At 46.3% G+C, this 23,314-nt stretch overlaps 1 long non-coding RNA gene across 1 annotated transcript; it reads right to left on the reverse strand.

Moving 5' to 3' along the window:
• Positions 1 to 1,090: 1,090 nt before the first annotated feature.
• Positions 1,091 to 18,861, reverse strand: LOC132390344 (uncharacterized). Its single transcript, XR_009510873.1, has 3 exons — positions 18,648 to 18,861; positions 5,461 to 5,627; positions 1,091 to 1,377 (listed from the first exon to the last, which is right to left on the reverse strand). It is a non-coding gene; the product is annotated as an uncharacterized LOC132390344 (long non-coding RNA).
• Between the last annotated feature and the right edge of the window lie 4,453 nt (positions 18,862 to 23,314).

Raw genomic sequence — 23,314 nt, forward strand, 5'->3', positions numbered from 1 at the left:
AATCTGTTCAGAACTGTTGGAAAGAAGAATGCTGTTGAATATAAATAAACCTTGGCTAAAACTTGTTGGGGTCTGCCTTTCAGCTGTACAACGCCGCAAAAGATACCACCAGTCCAACCATGGAGTTGCTTCAAATGGAGAAAATTGATGTTTTTGAGTGGAGACCTGGCCTAAACCCCATCAGAGACCCCTGGCAAGACCTCAGAAACGCTCTGCTATTCGGGGAACAATGAAGCCTGATATTAATTCCAAATGAATCAAAATCGTTGCTGTTACCCGTGAACAGCGAGAGGTGTTTCAAATAATTACGCAACAAAGATAGACGACTAGGTTTAAACTGCTGACATTACAGTTTTTTGATTTGTTTAGTTATTTTTATCATTTATAAACATAGAAAACCTCCAGCACCATACAGGCCCTGCGGCTCACATAGTTGCGCCGAGTATATCCCTACCTTAGAAATTACTAAGCTTACCCATAGCCCTCTATTTTACTAAGCTCCATGTACCTATTCAAAAGGCTCTTAAAAGACCCTATCGTATCCGTCTCCACCACCGTTGTCAGCAGCCCATTCCACGTACTCACAACTCTCTGAGTAAAAACCTTACCCCTGACACCTCTACTGTAACTACTTCCTCATCTGTACCTTCTCCAAAACACCTTAAAAACGTGCCCTCTCGTGTTAGCCATTTCAGTCCTGGGAAAAAGCCTCTGACTATCCGCACAATCCATTCCTCTCATCATCTTATACACTTCTATCAGGTCACCTCTCATCCTCCGTGACTCCTGGGAGAAAAAGCCGAGTTCACTTTACCGATTCTGATAAGGTATGCTCCGCTGGATTTGAGCTCAACTGTTGAAAAGAGGGGAGCATGTGATTCATAAATAAAATCTCTGGATCAAAATCCATGGTTGTAATATCGATTTATGTGAGCCAAGGGTTCGGGGCTGAATGCCTTTTCAAAGTCGAATCCAGTGAATTGAGCTAGCCGCTTATTTGGGACAGTCTTTGAAAGCAAAAACAGTCGATACAAAACTCGGGATTTCTATTGTTTATTTGGGACACTGTACCACTTAATTGGGACAGGAGACTGTTGCTGGCAGTTTCTAACTTCTGTCAATCCCGTGTTTCATAACTCTTTAACCTGGGTTTGCATTTTGCAGAGAGAAAAGCAACTGACATGGGTGTCATAATTTCATGCTTGGAAACTCTGCTGGAATGTTTCACGGATAGAGGAGATGATCGTGACACAAAATCGAGTGACAGTGAACGAAGATATTTGATTGAACGTACTCAACGCAGAGGAGATCCAGACGCAGGAGACATAGCCATTTTTCATGAACTGTCTCCTGTCAGCAGAGATGTTTCGGAACCGTCTGAAAGTTTTGGAAATAGAGCAGGTTAGTAGATTGCAAGTAGTTTTAAATTAGCCATTAAGTGATTTGTCAAATAACACATAAGAATACTGTCTAATTCTGAAATTGATGAAAGGATAGCATACTATGACAACAGACTTATCAAGGGACAGACATGATGGATTAGTCTGCTGGACATTTTCATAAAATACAGCTGGTGAGGTAGATGAGCGTGAGTCAGTGGACACGTCATACAACGTAATTCTCCATCCCCTGTTCTCCATCCGTTGCTACGTATAGCAAGTCGTAAAATCCATGCCGCTAATTGTACGCGTATGTCAAACTAACCTATTAGCCCAACCGTCTTTGGAATATGTCAGAAAACCGGAAAAGTATAGACACTTCTGTTCTTACATCGTCGAAGTTGAAGACCTCGACACCATTTGATGATGGTGTCGAGACTAGCTCGGGATTTGGATTTAAGTGAGGGAGAGTTGCGCAACGTCAGGCTCAATCTCTCTTCACAAATTCCATCTGGTTCCATTGGCAGCACAAGAGTCGAGACGGCTGGAGATGGGACTGGGCGCAGTGGATGACCAGGACAACTTCTGTGTCTTGTGCTCTACGCGTTCCACGACGCTTGAGGAGATCGCCTTCTTGACCATTGGATCTTCCATTGGTCTCGTCGGCTCAGTCCGCCGGAGCCAGTCTTCACATGCTGGGAAAGACAACTCCCTATCTCACCGAGGGTTTGAGACCCATAGGCTATCCTTACCTGGTTTAGCCGGCTTGTCGAAGCCTTTGCCCGGAGTGTGGCCGCTGTCGCATGCAAACAGCTGCGGGGAGTCACAAGTAATAGTGTGGACCAAAGGTGGACAATGCTTCCTGAAATGGACGCGACATGTTCCCCCACCAGAGGCGCTATCCCTCCCTGACACCCCATGCACTCCCTGGCACAGTAGGACCAGGGATAATCACATGTCAAAGAATTAAACTGGCAGCTGAAAGGAGGAGAGAACTGTGTGGAGTTTTAAATAGCCGATATGGTGGCATTGTTGTGACTCTACAGTCCCATCAACGTTGGACAGGATACAGGTTCAAAACTCACCACGGGATTTGGAATAGTGATGTGAAGAAATATCATAAATCAGTGGTGAACGGCCAACGTCCATAATTTTCAGAAGCAAATTTGTTCATATAACCCACCCAAGGAACACGACCTGAGCCCGTTACTCCACATCAAATATAGCATTTAATCTAATGGCAAGAAATCTCAACTTTGCTTTAATCAGACTTAAAAACCTACGTCCAGTTGACTTCAGTCTCCCACATGCCTTTTGGCAAACTAGGTTAGATTTCATGTGAGTTTTTTTTTTATCAGTGCCTTTCTCTTTGACACTCTCCCATAAAGCTGTGAACTGTGAAGCTCCCAGGAAAAGGTGTTGTCTGCGCAGACTCTACTATCTCAGCCAGTAATGCTTGTGACTCCTCCGGAGTTGTCATAGGTCTGTTGGTGGCCTCTCTCACCAGTCCTCTTCTTGCACGGTCACTCAGCTGCTCTAGGCAGATTTACAGCTGTGCCATATTCTTTCTATTTCTTCATGATTAAGTTAACTGTACTCCAGGGGATATTTAATGACTTGGAAAGTTTCTTGTATCCATCTCCTGACTTGTGTTTTTAAGCTTGGAGTATTCTTTAGTCTATTGGGTGTAGATTTTGCCAGGATACTGACTCACCAACAGCTGGACCTTACAGATATTTTTCTACAATCAATTGCAACACCTGAACAACATGCATGCCTCCAAAATCATATATCCATAAAACTAATTATGTGAGTTCTAAAATCATTTGGCAGCCCCAGTGTTGATTTGGTGTGTCATATTAGAAGAGGACGAATACTTACACAATCAGTTATTTTGTGTTTTATATATGTAATTAATTAAGATGACTTTGCAGAGATCTGGTTTTACTTTGACATAAAAGACATTTTATGTTGATCAGCGTCATAAACACATGAAATCTACAGCAACATTACAGTTCCACAATGTTGTGCCGACCATGTGACCTACTCTAGCAACGGCCTACAACTTCAATACCTCATAGCGCTCAATTTTTCTGAGCTCCATGTACCTATCTAAGAGTCTCTGAAAACGTATTATTGTATCCCCCTCCACCACCGTCACTGGCAGTGCATCACACGCACCCTTCACTCTCTGTGTGAATAACCTATCACTGACATCCCCCTTTTATCTGCTTCCAAGCAACCTATAACTATGCCCCCTCGTGTTAACCATTTCAGCTCTGGAAAATAGCCTCTGGCTATCCACAGGAGCAAATCCTCTCATACCTCATACCTTTTACACCTCTATCAGGTCTACTCTCATTTTCCTTCGATCCAAGGAGAAAAGGCCATTCACTAAACCTTTTCTCATAAGTTACGCTCTTCAATCCAGGCAGCATCCCTGTAAATATCTTCTGCACTCTCCCTACGGCATCCACATCCTTCCTGTGTTGAGGTGACCAGAACAGAACACAGTACTCTGTGGGGCCTAACCAGGATTTTATATACTTTGAACATTGTCTCACGGCTCCTGAACTCAGTCTCACAATTGATGAAGGCTATCACACCATACGCCTTCTTAACAGCACTGTTAACCTGCACAACAGCTTTGAGTGTCTTATGGGCACAGATTTCAATCTCTCTCTGAACCTCCTCAGTGCCAAAAGTCTTACAATTAATATTATATTCTGTCTTCAAACTTGACATTCTGAAAAGAACCACTTCATACATCTGGATTGAACTCCATATGCCACTTCTCAGCCCAGTTCCGCATCCTATCGATATCCCGTTGTAATGTCTGACAACCCTCCAGACAATTGCCCATCATTGCGTCATCAACAAGCTTACTAACCCACCCTTCTATTTCCTCTGACAGAGGAGGGGTCCCAGTACAGATCCCTGCGGAAAACCACTGATCGCCGTCCTCCATGCATAATTCGAAACAGCTACAACTACCTTTTGTCTTCTGTGGGCAAGGCAATTCTGGATCCACAAAGTAAGGCCTCCTTGGATCCCATGCCTGATTACTTTCTAAAAGAACCTTGCATGGGAACCCTTATCAAATGTCTTACTGAAATTCATATACACTACATCCACTGCTCTATCTTCATCGATTTGTTTTGTTACATCCTCAAAAATTCAGTCAGGTTCAGTAGGCATGATTTGCCCTTGAAAAAGCCATGCTGACTATCATTAATCAGCTTATGCCTCTCCAAATGCTCATGAATCCTGCCTCTCAGAATCTTCTCCAATAGCTTGCTCAACACTGAAGTAAGGCCCATTGGTCTATAATTTACTGTCTTACCTCAATTCCCTTTCTTGAACAAGGGAACAATCTTTACAACCTTCAAATCCTCTGGTACGTCTCCCGTCAGAGGCTCAGCAATCTCCTTCTTCGCTTCCCAAAATAGACTGGGGTATATTTCGTATCAGCGGTTATCTAACTTAATACCTTTCAAACGTTCTAGTTCAAGCATTTTCCTAATGTCTTTATACTCAAGTTTTCAGTCCACTGTAAATCATCCCCAGAATTGGCAAGGTCCTTTTCGTGGTGAATACTGAAGCAAAGTATTCATTAACTACCTCAGAATATTTAAAATTATCTGCAGATTCAGAAACAGCTGTTGAGAATGTAGCAATGAATTCTAACTAAACTAAGTTGCCCGTGCTGGCGAACCCACGGATTTATTACACTTGCATGACGTCCCATGAGCTCCAATAATGGTTGTAATAAAAGTCGATGCACAAGTGTAAGTTCAACGTATTTCAGTGGATAACAACAAAAGGTATGACATCCGTCAGTCCCCAGCTGTGTACCGCACAGAACAAATCACAAATATGTAACTGAGCAGCCACCCACCAATCTGCGGTCTCTTTTCACTCCTTTCTATCACAGGTTCAAATTCACATTTTTGTGATTGTATATGCAGTATCTATTTCCCGGTTGTTGTTTAATCTAACTTGATATCCAAAGAATCAGAGTTCTGACACCTATCAGTCCTGTGATGTGTGAAAATTCAAACCCATTCTCCCTCCTACTCACCCGATGTTCCTCTCCACTGATCTGATTCTCGGCCGTTAACGCCAGGCTCACTCCGTGCACCGCTCCTTCCATCGCTTTATCCAGCCTGTCCCGGTAGAAGTCCGTCAACTGCAGCAGCTGGAAATCGTCCCAGCTTGCCAGGAGCTCGGTGATCACTGAGCTCAGACCTGTGAAGGAAAATGGGGAGCATTAAAGAAATTACTGACACCATATAGGGAAGTAACTTTCTGTCTGGGACCTGAAAATAGTGCGCGCCAGGTCACCAAACACAGTCTGAAGTATATATGGGGGGAATGGGCGCAGTCAGGTGGGGGGGTGTTGGTAGGCGGGGCGTAGATCGTGGGGTTATAGTTCCATCTGTTGAAGGCTGCTGTTTCTTGTCACCGAGAATAAACCACTCGGTTTGAAAAAGACTCAGCTTATTCCTGAGAATATAGAGACCCATGAACATCACTATCTTGGTACTGCCCATCGCCACCGCTTTGCTCTGGTCAGTTTCTAGTGCTCTGCCTGCCTGGTCAACCGCTTCCTCGACAAATCTCTGGGATTTCTCACAAAATGCTGGAGGTACTCAACATGTCAGGCAGCATCTCTGGAACAGAATAAACAATCAATGTTTCGAACCAAAGTCATTCATTTGTACTGGATATGAGGGGACAGAAATTTTAGATATTATATAACCATATAACAATCACAGCACAAAAACAGGCCATCTTGGCCCTCCTAGTCCGTGCCGAACCCTTAATCTCACTTAGTCCCACCTACCCGCACTCAGCCCATAACCCTCAACTCCTTTCCTTTCCATATACCTATCCAATTTTACCTTAAATGACACAACTGAACTAGCCTCTACTACTTCTACAGGAAGCTCATTCCACACAGCTATCACTCTTTCCCCTCGTGTTTCCCTTAAACTTCTGCCCCCTAACTCTCAAATCATGTCCTCTAGTTTGAATCTCCCTTACTCTCGATGGAAACAGCCTGTTCACGTCAACTCTATCTATCCCTCTCAAAATTTTAAATACCTCGATCAAATCCCCCCTCAACCTTCTGCGCTCCAATGAATAGAGACCTAACTTGTTCAACCTTTCTCTGTAACTTAATTGCTGAAACCCAGGTAACATCCTAGTAAATCGCCTCTGCACTCTCTCTAATTTATTGATATCTTTCCTATAATTCGGTAACCAGAACTGCACATAATATTCCAAATTTGGCCTTACCAATGCCTTGTACAACTTTAGCATTACATCCCAACTTCTGTACTCAATGCTTTGATTTATAAAGGCCAGCGTTCCAAAAGCCCTCTTCATCACCCTATCTACATGAGACTCCACCTTCAGGGAACTATGCACAGTTATTCCTAGATCTCTCTGTTCTTCTGCATTCCTCAATGCCCTACCATTTAATCTGTATGTTCTATTTGGATTATTCCTGCCAAAATGTAGAACCTCACACTTCTCAGCATTAAACTCCATTTGCCAACGTTCAGCCCATTCTTCTAACCGGCATAAATCTCCCTGCAAGCTTTGAAAATCCACCTCATTATCCACAACACCTCCTACCTTAGTATCATCGGCATACTTACTAATCCAAGTTACCACCCCATCATCCAGATCATTTATGTATATTACAAACAACATTGGGCCCAAAACAAATCCCTGAGGCACCCCGCTAGTCACCGGCCTCCATCCCGATAAACAATTATCCACCACTACTCTCTGGCATCTCCCATCTAGCCACTGTTGAATCAATTTTATTACTCCAGCATTAATACCTAACGACTGAACCTTCTTAACTAACCTTCCATGTGGAACTTTGTCAAAGGCTTTGCTGAAGTCCATATAGACTACATCCACTGCCTTATCCTCGTCAACATTCCTCGTAACTTCTTCAAAAAATTCAATAAGGTTTGTCAAACATGACCTTCCACGCACAAATCCATGCTGGCTACTCCTAATCAGGTCCCGTCTATCCAGATAATTATAAATACTATCTCTAAGAATACTTTCCATTAATTTACCCACCACTGATGTCAAACTGACAGGTCTATAATTGCTAGGCTTCCTTCCAGAACCCTTTTTAAACAATGGAACCACATGAGCAATACGCCAACCCTCCGGCACAATCCCTGTTTCTAATGACATCTTAAACATCTCCGTCAGAGCTCCTGCTATTTCTACACAAACTTCCCTCAAGGTCCTGGGGAATATCCTGTCAGGATCCGGAGATTTATCCACCTTTAAATTTCTTAAAAGCGCCAGTACCTCCACCTCTTTAATTGTCATAGGTTCCATACCTTCCTTACTTGTTTCCCACACCTTAGACAATTCAATATCCTTCTCCTTAGTGAATACCGAAGAGAAGAAATCATTCAAAATCTCTCCCATCTCCTTCGGTTCCACACATAGCTGACCACTCTGATTCTCTAAGGGGCCAATTATATCCCTCACTATCCTCTTGCTTTTAATATAACTGTAGAAACCTTTCGGATTTACTTTCACCTTATTTGCCAAACCAACCTCGTATCTTCTTTTAGCTTTTCTAATCTCTTTCTTAAGATTCCTTTTACATTCTTTATATTCCTCGAGCAATTCCTTTACTCCATGCTGACTATATCTAATGTAGACATCCCTCTTTTTCTGGACCAAATTTCTAATATCCCTTGAAAAGCATGGTGCTCTCAAACCTTTAACCTTTCCTTTCACGCTAACAAGAACATAAAGATTCTGTACCTTCATAATTTCACCCTTAAATGACCTCCATTTCTCTATTACATACTACCCATAAAACAACTTGACCCAATCCACTCTCTCTAAATCCCTTCGCATCCCCTCAAAGGTAGCCTTTCTCCAATCAAAAATCTCAACTCTAGGTCCAGTCCTGTCCTTCTCCCTAATTATATTGAAGCTAATGCTATTGTGATCACTGGACCCGAAGTGCTCCCCAACACAAACATCTGTCAGCTGACCTATCGCATTCCCTAACAGGAGATCCAACACTGCCCCATCTCTAGTCGGTACTTCTATGTATTGTTGCAAAAAACTATCCTGCACACATTTCACAAACACTAAACCATCCAGCCCTTTTACAGAATAAGCTTCCCAGTCTACGTGTGGAAAATTAAAATCTCCCACAATCACCACCTTGTGTTTACTACAAATATCTGCTATCTCCTTACACATTTGCTCTTCCAACTCACGCGCCCCATTAGGTGGCCTATAATACACTCCTATCAGTGTTACTGCACCTTTCCCATTCTTCAATTCCACCCAAATGGCCTCCCTAGAGGAGCTCTCTAATCTATCCTTCCAAAGCACCGCCATAAGATTTTCTCGGACAAGCAATGCAACACCTCCTCCTCTGGCCCCTCCTGCTCTATCACACCTGAAGCAACTAAATCCAGGAACATTTAGTTGCCAATCACACCCTTCCTGCAACCATGTTTCACTAATAGCTACAACATCATAATTCCAGGTATCAATCCACGCTTTAAGCTCATCCACCTTTCTTACAATGCTCCTAGCATTAAAATAGATACATTTAAGATACTTTCCATCTCCTCCTCTCTTTCCATCCCTAACAATGCATTCAAATTTATTATCCTTTTCTTTCTTCTCCCCTGCATCTTCGGGCTGAGCGCATCCCTTCTCCATCGCCTGCCTTTCCTCCCTCACGCACTGTCTATTTACTTGCTCCACTTGTGAAGGATATTGCCTCATAAGTTTCTGTTCCTCGTGGTCCTGATCCGAAACGTCAAATGTTTATTCCTTTCCATGGATGTTGCCTGACCTGCTGAGTTCTGCAAATATCCTCTGTGTCTTTGTGTTGCTCGAAACTTTCAGCACCTGCAGAATAACTTTTGTTCTGGAACACCTCACTGTTATAACGTGCATCACTGTATGCTAATAGGAACAGGATGTAAACAGTAACGATACTCAACAAATTATTCCCTCAATTTGTTTAAATTCAAACAGACTCTGATCCCTCCCATCGATCAAATCCCACTCGAAGTTTACTCAGGATTCTCAGTGAGTTGAAAGGTAAGTGAACATGCGTTAAGAATTGAACAGTACAACAAGGGATTAGGCCATTAGATGTATAATATTGTGCCGAACCAGCTAAGAAGTAAATGAAACTCACCCAAACTCTAATCGCTCCTTCCTACACTATGTCCGTGCGCCTCCATCTTCCTTACATCCATGTGACTGACCAAACGTCTCTTAAAAGCTTCAAAGAATTTGCCTCTACCATCTTACCAAGCAGTGCGTTACAGGCATCTATGACACTCTGATTTTAAAAAAAAAGATCCCTCACATCCCCCTTAATCCAACCCCCTCTCACCTTTCCTGCAGTCCCTCCAGTAATAGACATTTCAACCACAGGAGACTGATTATCTAACTCCCCCAGTTCCTGCAGATGATCTTGTTTTAGAGTTGGGCGTCCACCGAAGTTCCAGTCACAGAATAATAATAGTAGCATCACTTTAATTAGAAAAGCAGGTAACATTCCAACTGGTCTGTTCAACCACAGAGCAGCAGATGAATCACGCTGTGTTCACATATGCACTCCTTAGTGCAAACACTGCTACAGTGTTAGAGAGGGTGAGACTGGGGGATATATTCCTCAGCTCATCCAACAGAAGCTGAAATTCCTGTCTGCCGGCGTTGTGTGATGGACACTGTGGAAGGGTGAGAAATGTGAATTAGGACAGAGAAACCGAGAGTTGTGGGATCGCGGCAAGTAAGGTGGAAAGGACAGAAAATATCTATAAATAATATTGCAATTAGTTAAATTGTGACCATCTGGATGGGAAGCTCACTACATCCATAAGCCCATCATGTCTGTGAAAATGGAGCCCGGGGCAGTGCATGGGCTCAGAGATCGTAAGACATCATCATCGCAGACTGAGTTGAAACACTCAACTGCACACTTAACAGAAGAGAGAGCGTAGAAAATACAAATATCTCAAAACTTAATTTTGCATCCGCCCATGTTGTTTTATCTGATTATTCGAAGCTTTTAACAGAAATATAAGGAATCTCGGCCAGAACCTTGGTTCAGACTGTCTCATTTACAAGAACAAATCCCAAAGATGATAATTTAAATATGGGACCAGAGCCATGTGAATCAGGAGGTTTACAAACTACTCGCGTCTCTCTCACTCCTGTTAATGCTGTTCCAGTCCACATACGGTCAATGACACCCCTCAGTGTCCCTAAACCATAGATTTGGTAAATCGCTACAAGCTTGTTCTTCACTATTCCTCATGTTGTTTGCCGACGGAACAGACACGACAGTAAAATTCCCATACCCATTTCTGAATATGAAATAGATGCACTCCCTGATTCATTGAACATCATTACTGCCACATTCTCAAAAGTAAATATGTCCACAATCAATGTATTTCTACGTTCCCTATCACAACCGAATACATTGAATGGAGACCCCACACATACCCGGCAGGGTCCTGACACATCTAAGACCCCACACACTCCCAGCAGGGTCTTGACAGACTGTGAGACCCCACGCACCCCTGGCTGGGTCCCGACACACTGTGAGACCTCACACACCCCAGACATACTGTGAGACCCCACACGTCCCTGACAGGGTCCCGATACGCTGTGAGATCAGATCTCAGCAGGGAGATTAAAATAAAATAATATTAATGTAATTCCTTTGGAGACAGCTAGGGACTGCATAAAATAAAAGGAAACGCAATATAATGTAGCAAAAGTGAGTGGAAAGTTAGTTGATTGGGAATATTTTAAAATCTAACAAAAGGCAACAAAAAGCATAAAGAAGAAATGAAGGCAAAAGAATTTAAATTATCGGCGAACACACAGAAAATGATGGAGAAACTCAGCAGTCCAGGCAACATCTGTGGAGAAAGTACAGTCAACTTATCGGGCCGAGAACATCCGGTGGGGCTGGCGAAAAAACTTGGTGGTGGAGGGATGAGCTAAGAGCTGGGAAGTTGGTTGGTGAAAGCGACAGAAGGCCATGGAAGAAAGGAAAGAAGAGGGAGGTGTAGATGATCTTGGTGTGGCCTCTTGTATATCGATGAGACCCCACGTAGATTGCAAGACCGTTTCAACGAGCATCTACGCTGTGTCCGTCAGAACAAGCGGCATCTCCCAGTGGCCACCCATTTTACTTTCACTTCCCATTCGGATACGTCAGTACAAGGCTTCCTCAAATGTCGGGATAAGGTTGAAGGAACAACACCTTATGTTCCGTTTGAGTAGCCGCCAACCTGATGGAATGAATATCGATTTCTCAAACTTCCAGTAAAGCTTCCACTCCCCTTGCACATTTCCCTATGCCCTTCTATCTATGCCCATGCCCTCTCATGTTATCTCTTTGCCTGTCCATCGCCTCCCTCTGGTGCACACCCCCACCCCCACCCTTTTCTTTCTTCCTGGGCCGTCTGTCAGTCAAGAATCAACTTCCTAGCTCTTTGCTTCATCTCTTCCCTCCAAGTTTCACCGATCGCCTGGCATTTCTCTCCCTCCACCTACCCCCACCTTTCAAATCTACCCCTCAGCTCTTTGTCTCCAGGCCTGCTGAAGGATCTTGTTCCGAAACGTCAACAGTTCCATAGATGCTGCCTGGCCTGCTGAGATTCTCCTGCATTTTGTTTGTGTTGCTTGGATTCCCAGCATCTGCAGATTTACTCCTGTTTATTAAATTGTAGGCCAGTTTGTCTAACCTAACTAATTAGGAAACTGTTGGAGTCTATAAATTATTTTAAATTACTATAATTGCACATTGCAGATTTAGATGGTGACGTAGCGTAAAGGTTTTTACTACTCATGTATGTGAAGGATGTAAGAAATAAATCAATTTAATTAAATTATTAATGTAGAGGTTTCGAGATATTTGGAGCTTAATGATAAAATAATTCAAAGTCAGCACAGGTTATATGAAGGGAAATTTTGCTTTACGAATTTGCTACAGTTCACTGAGTAAATACTGAGCAGGCTGGATAAAGGGGAGGTCGTGGATGTCATTTACTTGGATTTTCAGGAGACGTTCGATATGTTGCCACACATGAGGCCGCTTAACAAGTTAAAATACAATGGTGCTTCAGGAAAGACACTGGCATGGATAGAGGAATGGCCGACAGGCAGGAGGCAGGGAGTGGGAATAAAGGGGACCTTTTCTGGTTGGCTGCCAGTGACTGGTGATTTTCCTCAGGGGTCAGAATCAGGACCGTTACTTTTCACATTGTTTTGTCAGTGATTTAGATATTGGAACTGATGGCTTTGTGGCAGAGTTTACAGATGACTCAAAGATAGGCGAAGGGTAGGTATTGCTGAGGAAGCAATGCGATTGCAGCAAGACTTAGACAAATTGGGAGAGTGGGCAAAATGTGGCAGACGGAATACAGTGTTGGAAGATGTATGGTAATGCATTTTGGTAAAGGAACAACAATTTCTTCTGAGGAGAATTGGGAGAATGTTTAGACATCCGAGTTTAATGTGGCAACATGCTGACACCAACGTTGTGGGCCGAAGGGCCTATTCCAGTACTGTTCTGTGTTCTATGCAGGTCCTGTGACAGCTGAAATCCTGTACCACCTGCTACCGAAATTCCTCGGTCTCTGCTCTCGTCTGCACCACCCGACCTGTATTCAGCATGGCTTTAAAACGTATTTAAAGTCATGGAACAGTAGCATCTCCCCTTTCTCTCCTTTCCACAGACGTTGTCTGACCTGTACTCACATCTACACTCCAGTCCTTTTATAGCTGTGCTGCGGAGGGCAGGTCAACATGCTGTATAACTGTGGCGGTCTGGAACGCCCGACAGCGGGTAGTCAAAATTACCCAGCGCGTCACCGGCGTCCCCAGCCTACCATCCATCAGGGACGTATATGCAGAAAGGCTCCGCAAAAGGGCCAGCAACATCAGGAAGGATCCCCCCTATCCAGCCTATGGGCTGTTTGCCCCTCTCCCATGAGGTAGGAAGGATTTCACCTATCCTGCCTGTGGATTGTTCCCCCCTCTCATGAGGGAGGAAGAAGTCCACCTATCCTGCCTGTGGGCTGTTTGCCCCTCTCCCATGAGGGAGAAAGCTACTTAGCATCCACAGCAGGTCTACCAGACTCAAAATCAGTTACTTTCCTCAAGCAGTAAAACTGATCAACACCTCCAATGATTAAGACACCCCTCCACAACTAACAACCCCTATCCCCCCACCTGCACGATTTAAAAATTTTCTGTCAGAAGCACCTGTCGTCAGAGTGACTCCTGTATCGTGTGTATTTATTTATTTTTATTGTGTTTTCCATTGCGCTCATTAACTTTTTGTGCTGTACCATATCCGGGATAACAATTATTTCCTGCTCCTTTACACTTGTCTATCTTGAATCTGTTGTGCGTTTGGAACACATATTGTTTTTGAGACACGGGCAGCATCTGTGCTGATGAAAGGGGGGAGGACTGTCTGCATTTTGTGTGAAAATGCTGACTGTCTCAATCTCCCTAAATAAGACGTTGACATTTTCTCCCCCAATTACCCATGCACAGCGCACATGCTGATCAACAAAGGTAATTCTTGTTATTTTGAATCTGTGACGGTGTGATTCCCTGACCTGCTCCTTTGCCAAATGTCCATTACCCTCTTCTCTATCTCCATCCACCACATCGGCACTTGGCTTTCAATGTGTTGATGCGGCGTAAGGAGAACTACCAGGGAAATACTCAACTTCACAGCACAATTATTGTGGAAATGTGATGATCTGGTGCTTATCTAGAGCAGAACTCTCTGTCCAGTCAGGGGTCTGTTAATCAAATCTACTTTGCTGCACGAACATCCATTCATGAGTCCTTTAATGCAATAGCTTTGAGCTAACTCCTGTGTGCTTAAATACTGAGTTCTGAGTTGAGGCATCTAACAGTTTGTCCACTGTCTGTTTCCATGGAAGATGTACAACAGAAACACAAGGAGACTCTGCGGGCACAAACTGAAACACTGAGAGTGAACACGATCCTGATGAGGGAGAAGGTGAAGGTTTTCCAGCTGGTTGATCGATACGCTGAGCTCACGGTCATTTCTACTGTTCGAGATCGGAGACTGGTGGAACATGAGCTGCTGGCAAGAGGCAGAGACCACGAGGAGTGGAGACAGAAACATCTCCGCGGAGAGCTGGAAAACATCCGGACTGATCAGTTGTTTCAGAGCAGCTTTTCCCGGAGTAAATCCAAATCGGGGAGTTCGACAGCAGTGGCTGGAGTCCCGGGGATCGGGAAAACAACAATGGTACAAAAGATTGTTTATGACTGGGCCGCGGGGAAATATACCAACAATTCCAGTTTGTCTTCAGTTTCAAATTCCGGAATTTAAACTCCATTAACTGCAGAGTAAACCTGAGGGAACTGATTCTGGATCAGTATCCTTACTTTGGGAACATCCTGAGAGAGGTCTGGAAGAACCCAGAGGGATTGCTGTTTATATTCGATGGTTTGGATGAATTCAATGACAGAATTGATTTTGCTGACAGTCGGAGAGACACAGAACATCCGTCCACATGCACAGATCCTGAATTCAAGTGCAAGGTGTCTGACATTGTGTACAGTTTAATCCAGGGCAAGCTGATCCCAGGGTGTTCAGTGCTGGTGACCACCCGCCCGACATCATTACATTTATTGGAAAAGGCAGAGATCAATGCCTGGGCTGAAATCCTGGGATTTGTTGGTGAAGAAAGGAAATAATATTTTTTCAGGCATTTTGAAGATCAGACGGTGGCGGCAGCTGTTTTCAAACACGTGAAGGAGAACGAGATCCTGTACACCATGAGCTACAACCCCTCCTACTGCTGGATCTTCGCTCTGGGACTGGGTCCCTTCTTCACACAAAGAGTCAGGGACCCACAGCGAGTTCCCAAGACCATCACCCAACTGTACTCCTACTATATTTACAACATCCTGAAAAACCACGGCCATGACTTTGAGAGACCCCGTGATGTGTTACTCAGGGTTGGTCAGATGGCCTTCAGAGGAGTGTCCGAGAAGAAGATTGTGTTTACAGATGGAGATTTGATCAAGTTCGATCTGCAGCCTTCCCAATTCCTGTCCGGTTTCCTGATGGAGCTTTTGGAGAGAGAGGATTCTGCCCGGAGCGTGGTGTACACATTCCCACACCTCACCATCCAAGAGTTTGTAGCTGCACTCGCACAATTCCTGAATCCACATCCCGGGGATATCCTGAAATTCCTCACTGAAGCCCACAACACGACAGATGGGCGATTTGAGGCATTTCTCCGTTTTGTTGCTGGTCTCTCCTCACCAATGACAGCTCGGGGCCTGGAGGAATTTCTGTGTCCATTTCCTCATGAAACAACCTGCCGGGTGATTGACTGGGTGAAGGAGGAGGTTAAACGCCAGATTGGAAACTCATGGAGTGAAGCTGGTAAAAGGAGCCTCCTGAAAACATTGCACTACCTGCTTGAGTCTCAGAATCGTGTACTGGCTCAGGCCGCACTGGGATCTGTGGAAATACTTTCATTCAGTGGAATGACACTGACCCCGATTGACTGCGCTTTCCTGTACATGCCATCAGTCTCTGTGATACAATAAAACACCTCGACCTGGGGAACTGCCACATTCAGTGTGAAGGAATCCAGCGGCTGGGACGCGGGCTGCACAAGTGCCAGGAGTTGAGGTAACTTAATTCGTTCTACATCTCACTCTGAACTGTGAAACTGTTCCATTGTGTTGTTTCAATGTTAAGGAATTGGTGTAAAACTGTAGTAAATGAGATTGTGAAGAATTCTGACAAATGCCCAGGGGATTAGTCAGTAATTCCCAGAGGACGGGAGGGTTCTGGTTCCTTGTGAAGGGATGTTGGAGACTTCATTAGATCAGTGAATGACGGTCATTGGTTTAATGGTAGTAAATCACAGGAATCGCCGTGTTTCTCGCTGCCTGTGACACGTCCATTGACAATGTTCCTTCTCACTGTTACTGATACCCAGACCGACACTGACTGCAGCAGGTAGGTCAGAGATTCACACCCTCTTCCCGTTGAGGGACAAGAGACCGTCGGCAGACTGTCCCAGCTTTACACCTGCGTGAATGTGCTCACCAAGAGATACCCAAAATCTATGGTGGTTCTCCTCTCCCGATTGTGGGCTTCAGTTCCTCTGACACTCGCTCTGTAAATCTGTCTTCCTTTTAAACTCTTCTCGCTGTTCTCACTGGCCGACCTGCCCAGTCGTGCTGAAGAAATATCAGTAATTGTGTTACTGATAAACACTGGGGATTTGTACCGTCTCCTGTCTCTCTGTGTCCTTCACCCTCACTCTCTCTCATCTCCAGGCTGAGGGGTGTCGGTCTCACAGATTCCGGTGCCGCGGATCTCGCCTCCGCTCTCAGTACAAACCCACCACTGACGGGGCTGAGCCTGAGTGATAATAAACTGGGAGATTCAGGAGTGAAACTGGTGTCTGTGGCTCTGAGGAAGTCAGAGTGTAAAATACAGAAACTGTGGTAAGTACCAGACTGTGGGAGATTGTGTTTACAGTCACTGGGTGTCTGACACTGAAAATTAATGCGATCAGTAATTGTGTTACTGATAAACATTGGGGAATTGTACCGTCTCCTGTCTCTGTGCCCTTCACCCTCACTCTCTCTCATCTCCAGGCTGAACAACGTCGGTCTCCCAGATTCTGGTGCCGAGAATCTCGCCTCCGCTCTCAGCACCAATCGCTCATTGACGGAGCTGATTCTGAGTGGTAATAAACTTGGGGATTCAGGAGTGAATCTGGTGTCTCAGGCTCTAAGTAACCCGGAGTGTAAAATACAGAAACTGCGGTAAGTACCAGACAGTGGGAGATTGTGTTTACAGTAACTGGGTGTCTGACACTGAACATTAATGTGATCAGTAATTGTGTTATTAATAAACACTGGGGATTTGTACCGTCTGCTGTCTCTCTTTGTCCTTCACACTCACTAGATCTCTTCTCCAGGCTGAGCAATGTCGGTCTCACTGATTCTGGTGCAGAGGATCTCGTCTCCGCTCTTAGTTCTAAACCATCACTGACGGAGCTGAACCTGGGATTGAACTATCTTACAGACCGATGTGTCCCCGCTCTCCGCCGCCTCGTACTGACACTCCCGAGTCTAACATGGATTGAGTGAGTGTGTTAATGTTCAAAGTGATAAAATATCAGCGGATACTCTGGTGATATTTTACTGCCACTGTTGTGCAATCTGTTTATTTCTTCTTTAATCTTCCATCTGTTTCAGGCTAGTGAGGAACCGGTTCAGTGAGACCGGGGAGAAGAAACTGAGATCTCTGCAAGTACCCAGACCTGGACTGACAGCGTTCGTGTGAACATCTGAATGTGTGAACATCCCCGCCTGCGGGATGATTTCAAATTGCAAAATACCTTGGCAGTGACTGAATCTACAACGATCTCGGACTCCGCTCTGAAGTGTGATTTTATAATCATCGGTTCCCCGATGCAGGATGACGGTGAGAAACGAGACTGATCATTCAACCGATCAATCGTTGTCGCCAGTCAGTTAATTGTGTGTGACTGTGAGTGAGTCGGGAGCAGCTTATTTATTCCCGCACATCAGCAGCTCACACATTGTTTAATTTACATTTGTCATAATGGAATCAATAAACCGCTGTAACTTCCTGTCTTGCAGTCGGACTTGAGTCTCATTGGAGGAGAAACAGTGACCTGGGGTTGCTGGTCGCACCCCTCGCCCCCGCACCCAGTGAACTGCAGTAATAACAGGTCTGAGCTCCTCACACTAGTACAGCAGCGTCTCAGCTCCAGGCTGAGGGACATCAGTCTGATGGTGTCTGCTCCCCATCACCATCCAGGCTGACCACCGCCTCCTCGCACTCCAGATACGTGCACTATCTTGGCCCCCACTTTCCTGCGCGCTCTCCTTGCTCTCACGGACAAAAATGATAAAAGAGCTTGGAAGCTCATATACTGTATAATATCTGACCTGTGTCCACAAAGGTCACAAAATAGAGAATGGAACAGAAGCAATCAACATGGGGTGTCAGACTCAGACTGCAGCTCTGTCTGCCTCGTCCCATCAATCTCACTCCGGGATGTTGAATTGCAATATTCCTGAATCAAACACAGAGTGAAGATCCCTCCTCATCATCACATCACACACTCACTGGCTGAGAAGAGTGAATCTCCCATCGCAACACCTTACCTCACACTCCCCGGATCTGAGCGAGAGTGAAGCTCCCTCCACACTGTCCCATCACACGCACCCCAGCTCAGACGCAGAGTGAATCTCCGTCAAGTCCGTCCCATTTCAGAATCCCTGGATTAGACACAAAATGAATCTCCTTCCACATGCTGTCATCACACTTAGAGGCACAGACACAGAGAATTCCCTCCACACCTTTCTATGTTACACTCCCAGGATCAGACACTGGGAAAATCTCTCTCCAGGCTGTATCGTGACAAAAGTCCTGCGTCAGACACAGAGTGACGCTCCCTCCAAAACGTTACATCACACAGTGACAGTGTCAGACTTTGAGAGAATCTCCCACCACACCGCCCATCCCTAGATCAGACACAGGGTGCAGCTCCCTCCATATCTTCCATCAATCATTCCTGATACAGACCAAAACACTCTCCACAAAGAGCAATCAAACGTTCCCGAGGTCAGAAACAGAGTGCAGCTTCCTCCGCCATGTACCGTCACACGCTCCGAGGGTTAAAACACAGAAGCTCCCTCTGCACCATCACATCACACACTCCCTGGTCAGAAACCGAGTGAAGCTCTCTCGACGCAGTCCCTTCACACATTTCCCGGATGAGACACAGAGTGAATATCCCTCTGTCCTGTCGGATCACACAGTCACAGGGTCAGACACAGAGCGAGCCTCCTTCCACAACGTCACATCACACTGTCACAGGGTCAGACACAGAGGGAGCCTCCTTCCACAACGTCACATCACACTGTCACAGGGTCAGACATTGACCGGATCTCACTCCAGCCGGACCCATTACAATCTTCCTGTGTCAGACATAGACTGTAGCTCACTCCACACCATTACATCACAGAGTCCCCCGATTATACATGGAGAGAATATCCTTCCACAGCACCCTATCTCCAGTCCCCGGATGAGACACAATGTTTAGCTCCCTCCGCACCGTCCCATCAAACTCTCTCTGGATCAGACACAGAGTGAAGCTCCTACCACACTCTTCCATCTCTAAGTATCAGCGTCAGACACAGAGTGAAATTCCCTCAACACCGTCTCATCACACAGTCACGGGGTCAAGTATTGAGAGAATCACTCCACACCACCCTACCTCACACTCCCTGGATCAGACACAGGATAAAGATCCCTCCACACAGTCCGATTACACACACTCGGGATCAGACACAGAGTGAATCTGCCTCCACACCGTCCCATCACACGCTCCCAATGTCAAACACACAGTGAAGTTCCGTCTGCACATTTCCATCACTAACTCTCGTGGGTCAGACACAGAATGAAGCTCCCTCCACGCCGTCCCAACACACGCACCCACGCCTGTACCCAGAGTGAGGTTCCCCTTAAACCCGTCCCATCACCCACTTCAGACTCAACGTGCAGCTCCCACCACACTGTCGGATCACACACTCACAGGGTCAGACACAGAGAATTCCCTCCACACCGTCACATGATACTCTCCCAGAGTCAGACTGAGAAATTATAACTCCGATTCAGCCCCTTACAAAATTCCTGTCAGATACTGAGTGAAGCTCCCTCCGCACCATCCCATCACACAGTCCCGGAATCAGTAACAGACTGAAGCTTCCTCAACACAGTCCCATTACACACTCCCCGGATGAGACGCAGAGTGAAGCTCCATCCACACCATCCCATCACAGAGTCTACGGATCAGACACAGCATGAAGCTCCCTTTAACTCCCTTTAACAGTCACGGGGTCAGACAGAGACTGTAGCTCCCTTCAGATCATCCCACCACACAGTCCCCCGATTATACACGGAGGGAATCTCCTTCCACATCGCAACAACCTCCACTCCCCGGATCAGACACAGAGTGAAGCACGCTCCACACCGTTTCATCACACGCACAAAGAGTCAGACCTTCTTATAGAGCTCCCTCCACAGAGTCTCATCAGACTGTCACAGGGTCAGATATTAAGAGAATCTCCCTCCACTCCAACCCACAGGATAAAGCTCATTCCACACTGTCCTGGAGCCCTGCACCCAGAACTTAGCAGTTAGTAGTAAGCAAAGGTATTGAATAATGTAAACAGAGAGACCAGGCTCTCTCACTCTCAGCAGGCTGCCAGTGGATCCCTAGGACCTCCGTTGCTGGAGTCCACCTCGTACCTGCCTCCTGGAGAGGGTGATATACCCTGCAGGCCGGCGCCATGAAATTATGGCTCGCAGTGAGTTATTGGGGATTATCCCTCCATTGTTGTAACTGTGGATAAGACTGACGCGACGGGGGAGCGGGAAGGTTAGAGTGAGGTACCCGCTGCGCAGTCTGGGTTACAAGTGCAGCTACCTTCCAGAACACACGAGGAGGAAGATGGGGAATCTGTCTGCAGTGAGGGGTTGGAGGCAGACTCCTTTGATAGTGAGACAATGGACATCCTCACCCCTGCTGAGAAATCCCTGTTGATACCTGTAGAGCTAATCAGAGAGTTCATTCTCACCTCTGTGGGTGCAAAGCACCGGCCTAAACTAGCCTCGCTTCGTTGGTCTAGCATGCCGAGGCTGGTGAAATCTCTGCGTGTCATCCTCGGACGGAAGGGGAAGGGGAAGAGGAATGCTGTGTCGGGGAAATGACAGACGGCAGCTGAAATCCTTTCTGGATGACCTGGTGAGGGACATCACAGTGGGAAGCAGCCTCGCTCCTTCGGGAGACGGTGGGTCACAGGGTGACGTTGGCACCACTCGGGCCCGGAAAGCAAAGATCATTCTTGCTTCTTCTCAGGATAGTGTGGTTGAGGGCGACTCCGCTCTCACCGGGAAGGGTATTGTTGCTGAGGCCTAGTAAACTCCCAACATGAAGCTCACTGTAGCTGGTCTAAATGTCAATGGTAGCAATGGTTCTCTCCGCAGAGAAAACAATTTCGCAGTCTTCAGGGATGGGAGATACGCGGTGAATTTCCTGTAGGGAACCCATACCATCCCGGGGGTCGAGTCCGCTTGGCTACTGGAGTAGCAAGGAGGGGTCTACATGAGCCTCCTCAGCTCCATCTCTAGCGGGGTGACGATCCTGTTGTCCTCGACCTTCCAGCCGGAAATGGTTAAAGCTCGAGATGTCGAGCCCGGCCGCCTGCTCCATCTGGCCGTGCGCCTGGCTGCTGTACCTCTGCATTTCAACAACGTGTCTGCCTTGAGGGGCGGGGTGATGCTGACGCACCTCTTCCCTATTCCGTCAGCAGTCCACTCTACTGAGCTCCATCGATCCTGGGGTTGGGGACACCAAATGTACCTTCGAGGTGGGGAACCTCTGCAGTCTCCAGCGCGACACAGCATCGGCAAAGAAGCTGAAGGAGTTAATCGGCTCCTTTGACTTGGTGGACGCCTGGCGGTATCTACTTCCTGAATCTGGAGCCTTCTCCAGAAGGTCTAGAGGGAGAGATTCCCGAATAGATCGCCTCTATGTCTCTGTAGCATACAGCTCCCTGCGATGGCAACCTGAATGTGGCAAATGCCGTCCTCGAACCATCACCTTGTGTGGATGGAATTTGCCCCTCGGCACTGTGAGGCGTCGTGGCATCAGCGCCGGACTCCGGAGCGAAGGGTCCCGAGTTCAAGGCCAGCCGGCTCCCTTGCACGCTTTCCATCCGTGCTGGGTTGAGCGTCGAGCTGGCAACTCGACCCCGTAAAAATAAAACTGGAGAATGCCACAGAAACGCCATGAGCAATCACCAGAAAGATCGGTGCAAAAGCTTGTCATGACGGCGCCCGAAGACTCCACCAGGAGTTAAGGACATTCTTCTTCTTCTACTCTGAGCTGGGATCCAGGCACTGGCGCTGTGAGAGGAAAGCCGTCTCCGAGCGTTCTTGGAAGCCTGGAGGGAAAGACAGGGTTAATTGTTTTTATGTCGGGAGTACACAGAGACTGAACGGTTTGAGAGAACATTGCCTAACCCAGTGTATCGGAGGGGTCGTGACTGTCACGTGACATCACTGCCCACTACCCGGTCGGAAGGCACGTCACCTGCCAATCAAGGTTTGACCCCTCCTCGCCCATCAATGCACTGTTACGGACCCGCAGGTTTCGTTCACTGTGGACTGTCACTTTAACAGAGCGCTTCAGTGAGGCAGGACTATGATGTTGTTCACTGACCGACTCGCAGCTTGTTTACCTTTAAAACAAGGACACAGACAGTCACGGTCAGGAGTCGGAAGAAGAGAGAGAGAGAGGAGCGAACCTGGAAAAGGCAGCAGTTCCAGCTTGTCGAGGCTGGGGATTTGGAACTCTGCTACACCCACAAGGGTGGGGTGATCATCGATCCGGTGCACATCGGATGTGTGGCTGTCACTCCGTATAGTCCAAAGGAGTGGATCTGGGAATGTCCTGTGGGGCCACTCGAAGTTACCCCCTGCCTGGGTGTGTGATCTGGTAACCCCTTGAAGGCGGCATCCCTGTGACAGATCACTCTGGTGGTAATTCGTGTGTGGCTTTGGAACGGCTCGACGGAGGATTTTCCACCACTGATGTTTATTAATTACCACTGTGGAATTCGGCGTGATTGCCTTCTCTCTACGTTTTACCTCTCGTTATCATCGCTGTGTGTATGTTATTCCGAGCACGTCTGTCTTTCTCTAGTTCTGTACAGTCACATACAGCGTTAACCTTAGAAATAGTTAAGTGTAAGACTTCCATTAA

Source organism: Hypanus sabinus, unplaced genomic scaffold (assembly GCF_030144855.1).
Source record: "Hypanus sabinus isolate sHypSab1 unplaced genomic scaffold, sHypSab1.hap1 scaffold_867, whole genome shotgun sequence".
In the NCBI taxonomy this organism is placed as follows: Eukaryota; Metazoa; Chordata; class Chondrichthyes; order Myliobatiformes; family Dasyatidae; genus Hypanus; species Hypanus sabinus.